Genomic DNA, 12,059 nt, shown 5'->3' with positions numbered 1-12,059 from the left:
GCTCTTATTGCCCAGGCTGGAGTGCAGTGGCACGGTCTTGGCTCACTGCAACCTCTGCCTCCTGGGTTCAAGTTATTCTCCTGCCTCAGCTTCCCATGTAACTGGGAATACAGATGCCTGCCACCACACCCAGCTAGTTTTTGTATTTTTAGTAGAGATGGGATTTCACCATGTTGGCCAGGCTGGTCTTGAACTCTTGACCTCAAGATCCACCAAAGTGCTGGGATTACAGGAGTGAGCTACCACACCCAGCCTCAGGTATTTCTTTACACAAGAACGGTCTAACAGAGGTAGGTACCACAGGGCTGACTACAGGACTTGAATATGTGCAGATTCTGGATACGTGGGTTTCCTGGAACCAATCCCCGCTGTATACCAAGGGACGACTCTGATAGAACAAGAAAGGAACAAAGGTGGCAAAGTACAGAGCAGGTCTGTGAAAGAACAATAGTCGTATTTGGGTGGATCATACAACAACATTTACTGGACACCTGCTTCATGCCAGAAATAGGGAGCATAAAGAGAAAAAAAGAGAGACCACGTCTTCAGGACAGACTGGGCTAGAATGTGTGAGTTCCTAAGAACTGCAAATTGCATTCTCTCAGAGAAACAGCCAGACAAGGTTTGGAGGCTCGGCAGGTAGCAAATCGAAGTTATAAATCTGGGAAGTTTTAACCCGGTTACAGAGCAGAAGTTGGACCAGTGTGGGGTAAGAGGAGCAAGCCCTTAGAGAAAGATGCTGCACACATTAGGATGGGGCTTCCTGCTTCCATCTTCTTCTGCCTCTGGTCTATTGAAAGCATCTCTCTAGAAGGCTGAGTAAATCCAGAAAGAAGCCTCAGCCTCACCTTTACGGCAATAGTAGGTGTCTGCATTGTCAAAGGGAATAGAGTGTCTCATTAGCTTCCCTGACAATATGAAAATGCTTAATCAGAAACCACATGAGCCCCTCAGCCCAGGTGAACACCAAGACCTAGGCAGTTTGGTGACACTGTCTCAGCAATCAAAGGCGGGCTACCAGCAGCCTGTGTCTGACGCCTATCGGACAGCATGCTTGAGGGGTTCCATTAACATTCCACTTTGGGTACCATGATAAGAATCTGGGCCCAGACTGCAGTTCCTGACAGTGGCCTTTTTCTTTTAGGCTCACCGAGCCGTGGCACAAGCACCTGGAAATACCGCCCAGACCACCTCTCCTGGAGCTTCTGTGCGAGCCGAAATAGTTCCCTGGAGCTTTAACCTGTAAATCTGACTGCCAACCAGAGGGCCCCACTTCCACATCCCACAGGTCCCTGGGAATGAAGAAGCCCCTCGTTTCAATGCTACTACCCACCAAGTTTCCAATGATTTGTGGAGCGTTTGTCTGGGACCTGTCTCTTCTTTCGAATGGAAACTCCTTGAGGACAGAGGCTGGGTCTTGCATTTACTGCTGCATCCTAGCTCCCAGAACACCGCCTGATACAGTAAGCACGGGCCTGTGTTTATTATGCAGAACTGAGTGGATGAGTGGCTTCCTCAATGTCCAAAACAGAAATCAGTTTTCCCTCTCTTGGTACCTTACGCAGGTTTCCCCTTGAATTTCCTGCCTGGCTTAAAGGTGCCCCATTCACCCAGCCTCATAAGCTAGAAATGGGGGCACGCCTGGGGCCCCCTCCGCAGCTATATGCCCCACACCCAATCAACCTCAAGCCCTGAAAGGCAGCTTAGCTTAATGGTTAGGAGCTGGGTCTTGAAAGCACAACTGCTTGTTTTTTTCTTAACTTGGTTCTGTCATGAACAAATGTTCAAACTTGGGAAAGCTTCTTCACCTCTGAGTCTCAGTTTCCAAATCTTCAAAATGGGCTTGATCACAATAGCTCCTACCTTATAGTTATTGTCAGATCGACTGAGCTAAAACATATGCAGCACTTAGAACTAGGACTGGCAGGAAGTGAGTAAATGTTAGCTTCATTATCCTATCCAACCTTGGGGATACCTCATGAATATATTCACTCTTTTTTCTCATGAATATATTCACTGTTCTTCTGACTCTCTTACTCTCTCTGATATATCCTCTAGCCCCTAAGCCATATGCTCGCTCTAACGTAATCACACAACCCCCTGCTCACTGTACAATATATAAGCCCCAGCCTCTTGCATGCAGCAAACAAGACCTTCAGCGATCTCACCCTATCTGTGCCTCAAAACTCATGTCTTCACACCCCTTCCTTAAACCCTGCACTCCAGCCATTTCTCCCTCAGTTTTACCTGTGACCAGCTCCTGCTCCTCCTGCAGGAATAAAGTCAAGAGTCACATTCCCAGGGAAACCTTCCACGACCACCCCATCCAACACAGCCCCATCTCCCCCATCACTCTCCATCCCACTATCCCGTCAGATTTCTTCCTAGCATTTATTACTACTAGAAATCTCCATGTTAACCTCCGAGACTATCTCCTACCCTCCAAGAGACTGTCAGCTGTGGAAGACAGAGCTTCTCCAGCTTCACAAACTACCTCCTCTCTTGTTTACTCTCTCTACAACCCCAGTGCTTAGAGAGCATCTAGCTGGTCTCGGGTGCAGTTCCAGGGTTGAGCATGCTCTCCAGGCAGGCTTGTGCCCATGCTGTCGCCTTTTCCTGGACCATCTACACTTCACCCCGCTAACTGTGTCTGGCCTTCTGTTCTCAAGTTAGACACCAAGGCTCTGAGGAGGCCCTTTCATGGCGTCAGATGCCCTTCTTAGTGGCTCCAACTGAGTCTGTGCTCAAAGCTTAGTTCAGGTCTTTGAAATAATCTACTATTTACTTCTTTGTTCCCTGCTAGATGGAATCTTAGAGCATGGGTGCCTTATTTTGTTAATAATCTTATCCCTAGATTTTTTCTTTTTTACAGCCCCTTACAGGTAGAAACACTCAGTGATTGTTTAAGGAAAGAATGAATAAATAAACACATGAATAATTACCAAAAAGATCCAAATGCCCTCAGATTGACACAAGTGCCAAAGAGATTCAAATGCCCACAGCCTGACACAATTACCTAGAAGTTAGGTACAGAGGCACTTAGAAAAAAATGTAGGAGCAAATCTTTTAACATTGGGTTAGGTAATTGTTTCTTAGATATGATACCTGAAGCGCAAACCATGAAAGAAAAAAAAACAGATTTCACTGAAACAATTTTTAAAAAACGCTTTCTCTCTTTCTGCTGTCTGCCATGTGAAGACACAGCAAGAAGGTGGCCATCCGCAAACCAGGAAGGGGGTCCGTCCCTACCAGAATCTGATCTCAGACCAGCACCCTGATCTCAGACTTCCCCAACTTCGAAACCATATGAAATAAATTAGTGTTAAGACAAAAAAAAGAGGAAGAAATTTTGTGCTTCACAGGACATGATCAAGAAAGTAAAAAAGAACTACCAGAGTGGGAGATAATATTTTCAAGCACATATTTGATAAGCAACTTGTATCCATAATATATAAAGATACTGTACAGCTCAAACAATAAAAGGACAAGTAAGCCAATAAAAATTGAGCAAAGGATTTAAATAACCTTTTCTCAAAGAAGATATACAAATGGCCAACAAGCACACGAAAAGACACTCAACATCATTAATCATTAGGAAAAAGCAAATCAAAACCACAATAAGCTACTTACCCACTAGAATGGCAAAAATAAAAAAGATATATAACAAACGGTGATTAAGAATTTGGAGATATTGGAACCCTCAATGGTTACCGGTGGAACTGTAAAATGAAGCAGCTGCTTGGAGAAACAGTTTGGCAATTTCTCAAAAAGTGGAGCATAAAAATAAAAATATCTATAAAAATATGAAAACAGATGTCAACACAAAAGCTTATACAGAACATTCTTAGCAAAATTGTTCATAATAGTCAAGAAGTGGATGGCCGGGCACTGTGGCTCATGCCTGTAATCCCAGCACTCTGGGAGGCGGAGGCGGGTGGATCACCTGAGGTCAGGAGTTCAAGACCAGGCTGACCAACATGGCAAAACCCTGTCTCTCCCAAAAATTTAAAAAAAAAAAAAAAAAAAAAATTAGCTGGGCATAGTGGTGGGCACCTATAATCCAAGCTACTTGGGAGACTGAGGCAGGAAGACTGCTTGAACCCAAGAAGCAGAGGTTGCAGTGAGCCGAGATCGCGCCATTGCGCTCCAGCCTGGGCAACAAAGCAAGACTCTGTCTCAAATAAAATAAAATAGGCCGGGCGCGGTGGCTCAAGCCTGTAATCCCAGCACTTTGGGAGGCCGAGACGGTCGGATCACGAGGTCAGGAGATCAAGACCATCCTGGCTAACAGGGTGAAACCCCGTCTCTACTAAAAATACAAAAAACTAGCCGGGCGAGGTGGCGGGCGCCTGTAGTCCCAGCTACTCGGGAGGCTGAGGCAGGAGAATGGCGTAAACCCAGGAGGCGGAGCTTGCAGTGAGCTGAGATCTGGCCACTGCACTCCCGCCTGGGCGACAGAGCAAGACTCCGCCTCAAAAAAATAAAATAAAATAAAATAAAATAAAATAAAATAAAATAAAATAAAATAAACAAAAGGCGGGGGGGGGGGGGGGGGCACTGAAATGGCCATCAGTTGATAAATGGATAAAGCAATGGGGTATATCCATACAATGGACTATTTCTGGATAATTGAAATAACTGAAGAACTGATACATGCTACATCAGGGATAAACTTTGACAACATTCTGCCAAATGAAAAAAGCCAGTCCAAAAGACTAAATATTGTATGATTTCACTTCCATGAAATGTCCAGAACAGGCAAATCCAAAAAGACAGAAAGCAGATTAGTGGTTGGCATGAGATGGGAAGAGGAGGAAATGAGTAGTAGTGGGGCTGGGGATTTCTTTTTAAGGTTATAAAAATGCTCTGATATTAAATACTGAGGATAGTTGCACAATTCTGTGAATTTACTAAACAACCACTAAATTGTAAACTTTTAAAGAGCACATTTTATCTTATTTACTTATTCATCTCACAGGAATAAGTAAATATTGGAATGTGGGTCTGACCTGCGTATTTGGGAGAGGGAAGGAGGTCTGCTCGGCTTCTGTTTCTGGGCTTCCTTCCCTAGGGGGATGTGCTAAGCAGTAAATGGTGTGCCCACATGGGAAACCCTGCAATTGTCCAGGTTGGCCTCTGACCGGGACGTAAGTCCAATTCATGGAGACATAAGTGAGAGCCCTATTTGTGGCCACAGTTGAAAGAACATCCTATATTCAAGACTAACAGCAATAAAGGAGACTATTTCATTCTTCATATGTGTGACTTCTGAGCCTCATTTCACATTTGGTTCCTAACTCAGGAAGGTAAGAAATAGTGTTAATGACAGAGCCCAGAAAATTCCAAAATCAGCCAAAGCCTGTGAGTCTACATCCTATTCTCTTTTGTTCAAAGGGAGATTAGCAAGAGTTAGACAGATGTTAAGGACATATTTACACCAAAGAGAATTTCACCAACTGCAGATAATAAAAACTCATTCAGAGGAATAATTTTCTCAATATATGATTCAAGGCGATTCAGTTTTATATTTGTATAACATCTAAAATAGTCTTTTATGCCAGCTACCAGTTATAAATACATTTGCGAGCATTGCCTGAGGCCTGTTAGGAAAAGCTTCTGCCTGGACAGGCCGGCTTGGGTACGCATCTTAACACAAAGTGGTCCCACATAGTATGCCTGGGTTACTGCCACCCAGATATTGCTTCAGACATCAAGTGTGGTCCACAGACAGACCAGACCACAATTCTACACCAGAGAAGGAAGCAAGTGTATGCTTCCTCTCCAGCAGAGCCTGCAGACTTCACTCTTAATGAGCAACGCTCCTGCTGCCTCTGGTTCCCTTAACTGCTCCCTTGTTCCAGGCTGAGATGCAATAAATATGGTACTACAAAGAGGCAAAGATGATTAAACCATTGCTTTCTTCCTGCCACTCTTTCTTATTTTGTCAGGATTGCCGCGGTCCCTCCAAGGCAATCTAGGGCCTGTTTTCATTAAAATATACAAGGACATTTGAGCTGAAATAATCTTTAATTATTCAGTTTACAATGCAATGGTAATCTCAGGAAAAGAAAGTGCCTGTGAGAGCAACTTGAATTCTCAGTGAATCTGTTGCACTTACAGATTTAATAGGACTCGTGTCAGAAAATCGCCACAGCCAAAATAAGGGTTTTTCAGGAAGTCTTTCATTTGAGAGTGGCCAAGTGCCTCTGACGATATGGGAAGACTCAAGGACAAGTCGGTGCCGTATCAGAAAAGCTTTCCAGAAAAGAAGAACAGAGCAACTTTCAAGAAAAATCAAGGCCAGGCGCGGTGGCTCATGCCTGTAATCCCAGCCCTTTCGAAGGCCAAGGCAGGCGGATTACGAGGTCAGGAGATCGAGACCATCCTGGCTAACACAGTGAAACCCCGTCTCTACTAAAAAATACAAAAAAATTAGCCAGGCATGGTGGCGGGCGCCTGTAGTCCCAGCTACTCGGGAGGCTGAGGCAGGAGAATGGCATGAGCCCAGGAGGTGGAACTTGCAGTGAGCCGAGATCACGCCCCACTGCACTCTAGCCTGGGTAAGTGCTGCAAGACTCGGTCTCAAAAAAAAAAAAAAAAGAAAGAAAAATCAAAAGACCTTCTAATGCAGTAAAAGCAGCATGGATTGTAGGGGCTGGCAGAGCACAGGTTGGAGACTGATTCACCTGTGACCTTGAACAAGCTATTCAACCTCTCTGAGCCTTGGTTTCCTCATCTGTTTGTGGGGATAATGGCACCTACTGCACCAGGTTGGGATGACATTCAAATGCAATAGCCCATGTGAAGCTTAACATCTTCACTATAAAAAGCAGTTCCCTTTGGTTTTAATATTTATGGGTATGACCAAGTACCATTGATCTTTTACCTGTTCAAAGATATCACCTGCCCATGCTATTTTCTTCAGACTTACTGGAAGTACCAATGCCCAGGCCTTTAAAACCTGTATTGATTCTACACTTAACATCTCAAAAATACATACCTGGAAGGGGTGAGAACTGATAGAGGCAAAAGGCAGACAAATGTCTAGACAGAAAGGAGCAGGTCCCTGGTGAAATCCAACCTTCAAGCCAGAAACAGTCCTGGGTAAATGCTTGAACTGGATTGAGAACCCACCTTCCTGTTTGGCATGCTTTCCTCTAATTAATCCACATCCTTCACCTATTTTACACATACCTACCCTTTCCTAATTGGTTTTCCACACTATCGTGCCCACCTTTGTGTGGTGTCTTTGCTTTAACCTCTTTTGCATAGTCACAAACTAATCAGCATGCATTTCCTACTCTGAGCCCATAAAAAGTCTTGTGCTCAGCCATATTGGGAACTCTCCTGCCTTTGGGTAGGGGGACCACCCCCACATCCTCTCCCACTAAAAGCTGTTTCATCACTCAATAAAACTTCCCATCTTGCTCATTCTTTGAGTGTCCGTGTGCCTAATTCTTCCTGGTCACGAGGCAAGAACCCAGACCTAGCTGAGCTAAGGAACAAAAAATCCGGCATCAAAATGATTATGGAGATCACAACGTCTACACTATCAGCCAAAATGAATATTAAAAGAAAAAGTAAGAATAATGAGGCTGGGCAAAGTGGCTCACACCTGTCATCCCAGCACTTTGGGAGGCTAAGGCAGGCAGATCACTGGAAGTCAGGAGCTCGAGGCCAGCCTGGCCAACATGGTGAAACTCCGTCTCTACTAAAAATACAAAAATTAGCCAGGTGTGGTGGCAGGCACCTGTTATCCCAGATACTTGGGAGGTTGAGGAAGGAGAATTGCTTGAACCTGGGAGGCGGAGGTTGCAGTGAGCCGAGATTGTGCGACTGCATTCCAGCCTGGGTGACAGAGTAAGACTCTGTCTCAAAAAAAAAAAAAAAAAAAAAAAAAGCATAAAAATGGTAACTTCTTTGTGGTGAGAAGCTCAGATTCCGAAGCTAGACTGCCTGGTTTCCAACCGGGCTCTGCCCATCTTCTCCCTGAGACCTTGAGCCATGACTTAGCATATTGTTCCTTAGTTTCACTCTCAGTAAAATGGGCATCATACTAGTGCTCACCTCCTGAAGGCATATGAGGAATCAATGCATTAGTATCTGGGAAACACTTGGAACAGACCCTGATACAGAGCAAGAGCTACATTTGTATTTGTTAAATAAATAAAATACAGACAAGTTTTACATAGAGCCTATCTTCCCATATTCAAAACAGGGCTCTATGGCAGGTTGAGAAACAAGTCAAAGCTCCCAGATGTAGAGTCACTTGCTTAGCGTCACCCAGCTTAGTCCTGGTAGGAGCAGAACCAGAACGTAGGCCTGCTTCTTTGTTTTATTCAAATTCTATGCACAACTTAGACAGTTCTACAATGAATTTGAGCCTGAATAAGGGAAAAGACAATTAAAAGCAGATACTGGTCATGAATATGCTCTTTTATTCACCATGTCCTTCAGGGGCACAAGTGAGGTTTAGAAAAACAAAACCAAAAACAACTACTTGCTATGCAAAGTAAGGCAAATAACCCAGCTTCATCCTGCCAACAGGGCTGTAGAGTGTGAGAGTAAGTAGATCATGCTAGCAAACAAATATTAAATTTTTACAAGCTGATCCACCTTCCTGCCCAGGAGGTAAACACTTAGTTGCTAAATAAATATTTCTTCTCCCTGCTCCCTAAGAGTTTAGTTTCTTTGAAGACCAGCAATATTTCCCAGTTTATTTGCAACTGGTATTGGAGTCACAGGCATGCCCCCCAATTTTCCTCTGAATATCCTGCCGTCTAGGTGATACAGACATATATTGTGCCATTTTCTACTGGGTAACGAACAAACCTTTGTCCTTTATAATTTGTATATATTTTTCTCATCCACCTTTCTTCTTCACTATAGAGGTTGTATGGTGACACAACCAAAAATATATTTAACACTGAAAACAAAAACACGATTATGCCCAGGCACGGTGGCTCACACCTGTAACCTCACCCAGCTCTTTGGGAAGCCGATGCAGGTGGATCATCTGAGGTCAGGAGTTTCAGACCAGCCAGGCTAACATGGTAAAACCCCATCTCCACTAAACAAACACAAAAAAAATTAGCCGGGCGTGGTGGCGCAAGCCTATAGTCCCAGCTACTTAAGAGGCTGAGGCAGAAGAATCGGTTGAACCCAGAAGGTGGAGGTTTCAGTGAGCCGAGATTGCGTCAAGATCAGGCCACTGCACTGCAGCCTGGATGACAGGACAAGACTCTGTCTAAAAAAAAAAAACAAGATTACCTTTATTTGTACCACCCAAACACAACTTGCAAAAGTTCTATTTCTTATGTATTTTCTGCTAGTCTGTATTTTGACCCTGTATATGTGTACTGTCACATATATGCATGTGTTTATATACTGAAATATATACTATGCATCCCATTTTAAATTATATTTTCCCTTATTTTATATAAGCATTGCTTCATGGTATGCCATACTTTTCAAAACTGAGTACATGGTTTACTATAAAAGAATGTTCCATTTTTTATTCTGTTCTTAAGTATTATCCAATTTTATAATTACAAAGCAATATTTTATAAAAGACTTTTCTATTGGTAGGGTTATCTTTTTAAGGGAGAGTCCCTAAGGTGGGCATACTGGGTCAAGGTCTTCCCACATTGTATGAATTTCTCTCCAACAGGTCACAGCAATTGTCAGTGTTGGCATTAGTGTGCGAGTGTGCCTTTATTCCTTTTTTACTATCTTTTAAAAGATGTCATCAAGCATATGGCAGAAGTAAAATTGATTTGATGTAACAAAGCAAGCCTTAAATGAAAATTTGCTAAAAATCTTGTCTGGAAAATAAATTTAATTACTGTAATTAACAGTGAAAGCCAAAAGAAGCATCCTGCACCACTATTATTATATTATTATTAACATTAGTAAGGTACTTCATTTGTCAATGTATTTTATAACCACGTATTAGTTAATCCCCATAATGTGCTTGGGAAGCAATGAAGCTATTTATAGCTGGACTTTCTGAGCCGAAAGTCTTTCAAAAGTCCTTTTGTCTTGATATCTCAACTCATCACCCACATATCAATTCACAGAATCATTCCCATTTGTATAATTTCAGGGATGACAGGAACTTCCATGGTAATTTGGTCCAAGGTGGTCAGTAGTCATTAAAATGGTGTATGGTAAATGCACCTGACAGCAACAACTTAAGCATACCCTGAGAATGACCCTGTATGACAGATGCACCTGAATGTGCGTTCTGAACTGGAGAATCCAGGAGAGGCCAACCTGGAGATTCATTCCTTGTCTATAAGAACCTTCGGAGCTCCCAAACTGTCCCACAGAACACAGGCCATACGGGGAACTGAGGCCCTGAGTTTTGGGGTGATTGAAGTGGTGCTACTTGGCAACCTCCTGGTGCCACCCCCACTGGAGGTTGTTAGGGAAAGGGTGCTGGTATGGGTAGGCTTTGTGTCCCCACCCAAATCTCGTCTTGAATTGTAATCCCTATAATCCCTATAATCGCCACGTGTCGAGGGAGAGACCAGTTGGAGGTTACTGAATTATGGGGGTGGTTTCCCCCAGGCTGTTCTCATGATAGTGAGTGAGTGAGTTCTCACCAGATCTGATGGCTTTCTAGGGGGATCCTCCCCCTTCACTCAGCACTTCGTCTTCCTGCCGTCTTGTGAAGAAGATGCCTCGCTTCCCCTTCACCTTCTGCCATGATTGTAGGTTGCCTGAGGCTTCCCCAGCCATGCTAAGCTGTGAGTCAATTAAACCCCTTTCCTTTATAAATTACCCAGTCTCAAGCAGTTCTTTATACTAGTATGAAAATGGACTAATACAGGTACTAAGTGAAAATGTTATATAAACTGCGTGCCTTTCATAAGTAGTTGCAGTTTTCCTGCCCAGCCTGCTGCCACTGCGTCCTGGGGTTCTCCTGACCAGCCTGTTGCCACTGGGCTGTACATAAGGCAGATCTGTCCAGCCCACTGCCACTGGAATCTCTTCCCACATATGTAAGCCCCCAGTTAAACCCAATGTCTGATTTGCTGGCCCTGGGTCTCTTCTTTGGCCTCTTGAACCTGGTGCCATGCCCACTGGAGTAGACAGGGGCTCAGCATAACAAATGGGATGCAGAATTTTCATAGCACATACTAAGGATTTGCTTTCTTCTCAAGTCCCCACGCCGCCTTAAAAGTATGACATGCCATCAGCAGTTAATAATACTACTACTGCTATTTTTAAATTTAACATCTTTGTGCTGCACTGTTACTGTAGGAGTAAAAGTTTATACCCAACAGGATTCTTACAATTTCAACAACTATTAGATTATTTGATTTGCAGCTAAAGCAACAGGAATAAAATTTATACACAACATCGGAGGTTTTTATGATCTTTAACTTTGCCATAATTGAGAAATAGCATAATTGAATACCTATAATCATGCAAAGGCCCTTTCGTAGAAAGTGGGCTTTGTTGTTGTTGTTAATCAGGGAGGGACCTGATACATCATGGCAACAAGTAGTAAATACATAAAAGGCTGAAGACCACTCATCTACTTCAATGCTTACTGTTTTTCAAATGCCTGGTTTTAAGCCACAAGATGAAGGCCGTAGTACTGAAAGGAGCCTTCAAAACTGCAGAGAAACAATAACAATGGGGAAAGGGCATCTCACCTCAGTTCAGAAGACAGTAGGTCAAGCCCCATTTGGTCATTCTTTATCTGGTGTTCCCATTTCCTCCTCAAATATACAACTGAAATAGTAACTCCAACTGGACAGCGCTATGACGAAGAACTGACAGCCTCTATAGTGAACTGTTATCTATTCGTTGATTGCTTACTTCTCCTATCCACTTCCTCATTCAGGCTGGGCAGTGAATTTGACGCTTGCTAACTTGCCAGCTTGCTGCAGGCACGTAAGGGGCCCAGCAAAAGAACCGCACTGGTGAGTCCAGTAGAAACAACCGAACTAATATGAAAATGTTTTAGACCAATACATTTTAGGGTGAACTGACACGCAGCAAAAGTTAACTGATTAAAACAACTGAAGTCTAAAGAGTTAAAATGG

The 12,059-nt window shown here is 43.4% G+C and overlaps 1 protein-coding gene and 1 long non-coding RNA gene across 2 annotated transcripts in view; one reads left to right on the top strand and one right to left on the bottom strand.

Annotated features, from left to right (window-relative positions):
* The window catches only part of LARGE1 (LARGE xylosyl- and glucuronyltransferase 1), a 697,253-nt gene that overhangs the window by 390,609 nt on the left and 294,585 nt on the right, over positions 1–12,059 (bottom strand). The window lies entirely within an intron of this gene.
* On the top strand, positions 1,377–3,337 carry LOC108580726. The gene is made up of 2 exons (XR_001892243.3): positions 1,377–1,463; positions 3,199–3,337. It is a non-coding gene; the product is annotated as an uncharacterized LOC108580726 (long non-coding RNA).

Source organism: Papio anubis, chromosome 16 (genome assembly GCF_008728515.1).
Source record: "Papio anubis isolate 15944 chromosome 16, Panubis1.0, whole genome shotgun sequence".
In the NCBI taxonomy this organism is placed as follows: Eukaryota; Metazoa; Chordata; class Mammalia; order Primates; family Cercopithecidae; genus Papio; species Papio anubis.
This window is presented reverse-complemented; position numbering and strand designations above follow the sequence as displayed.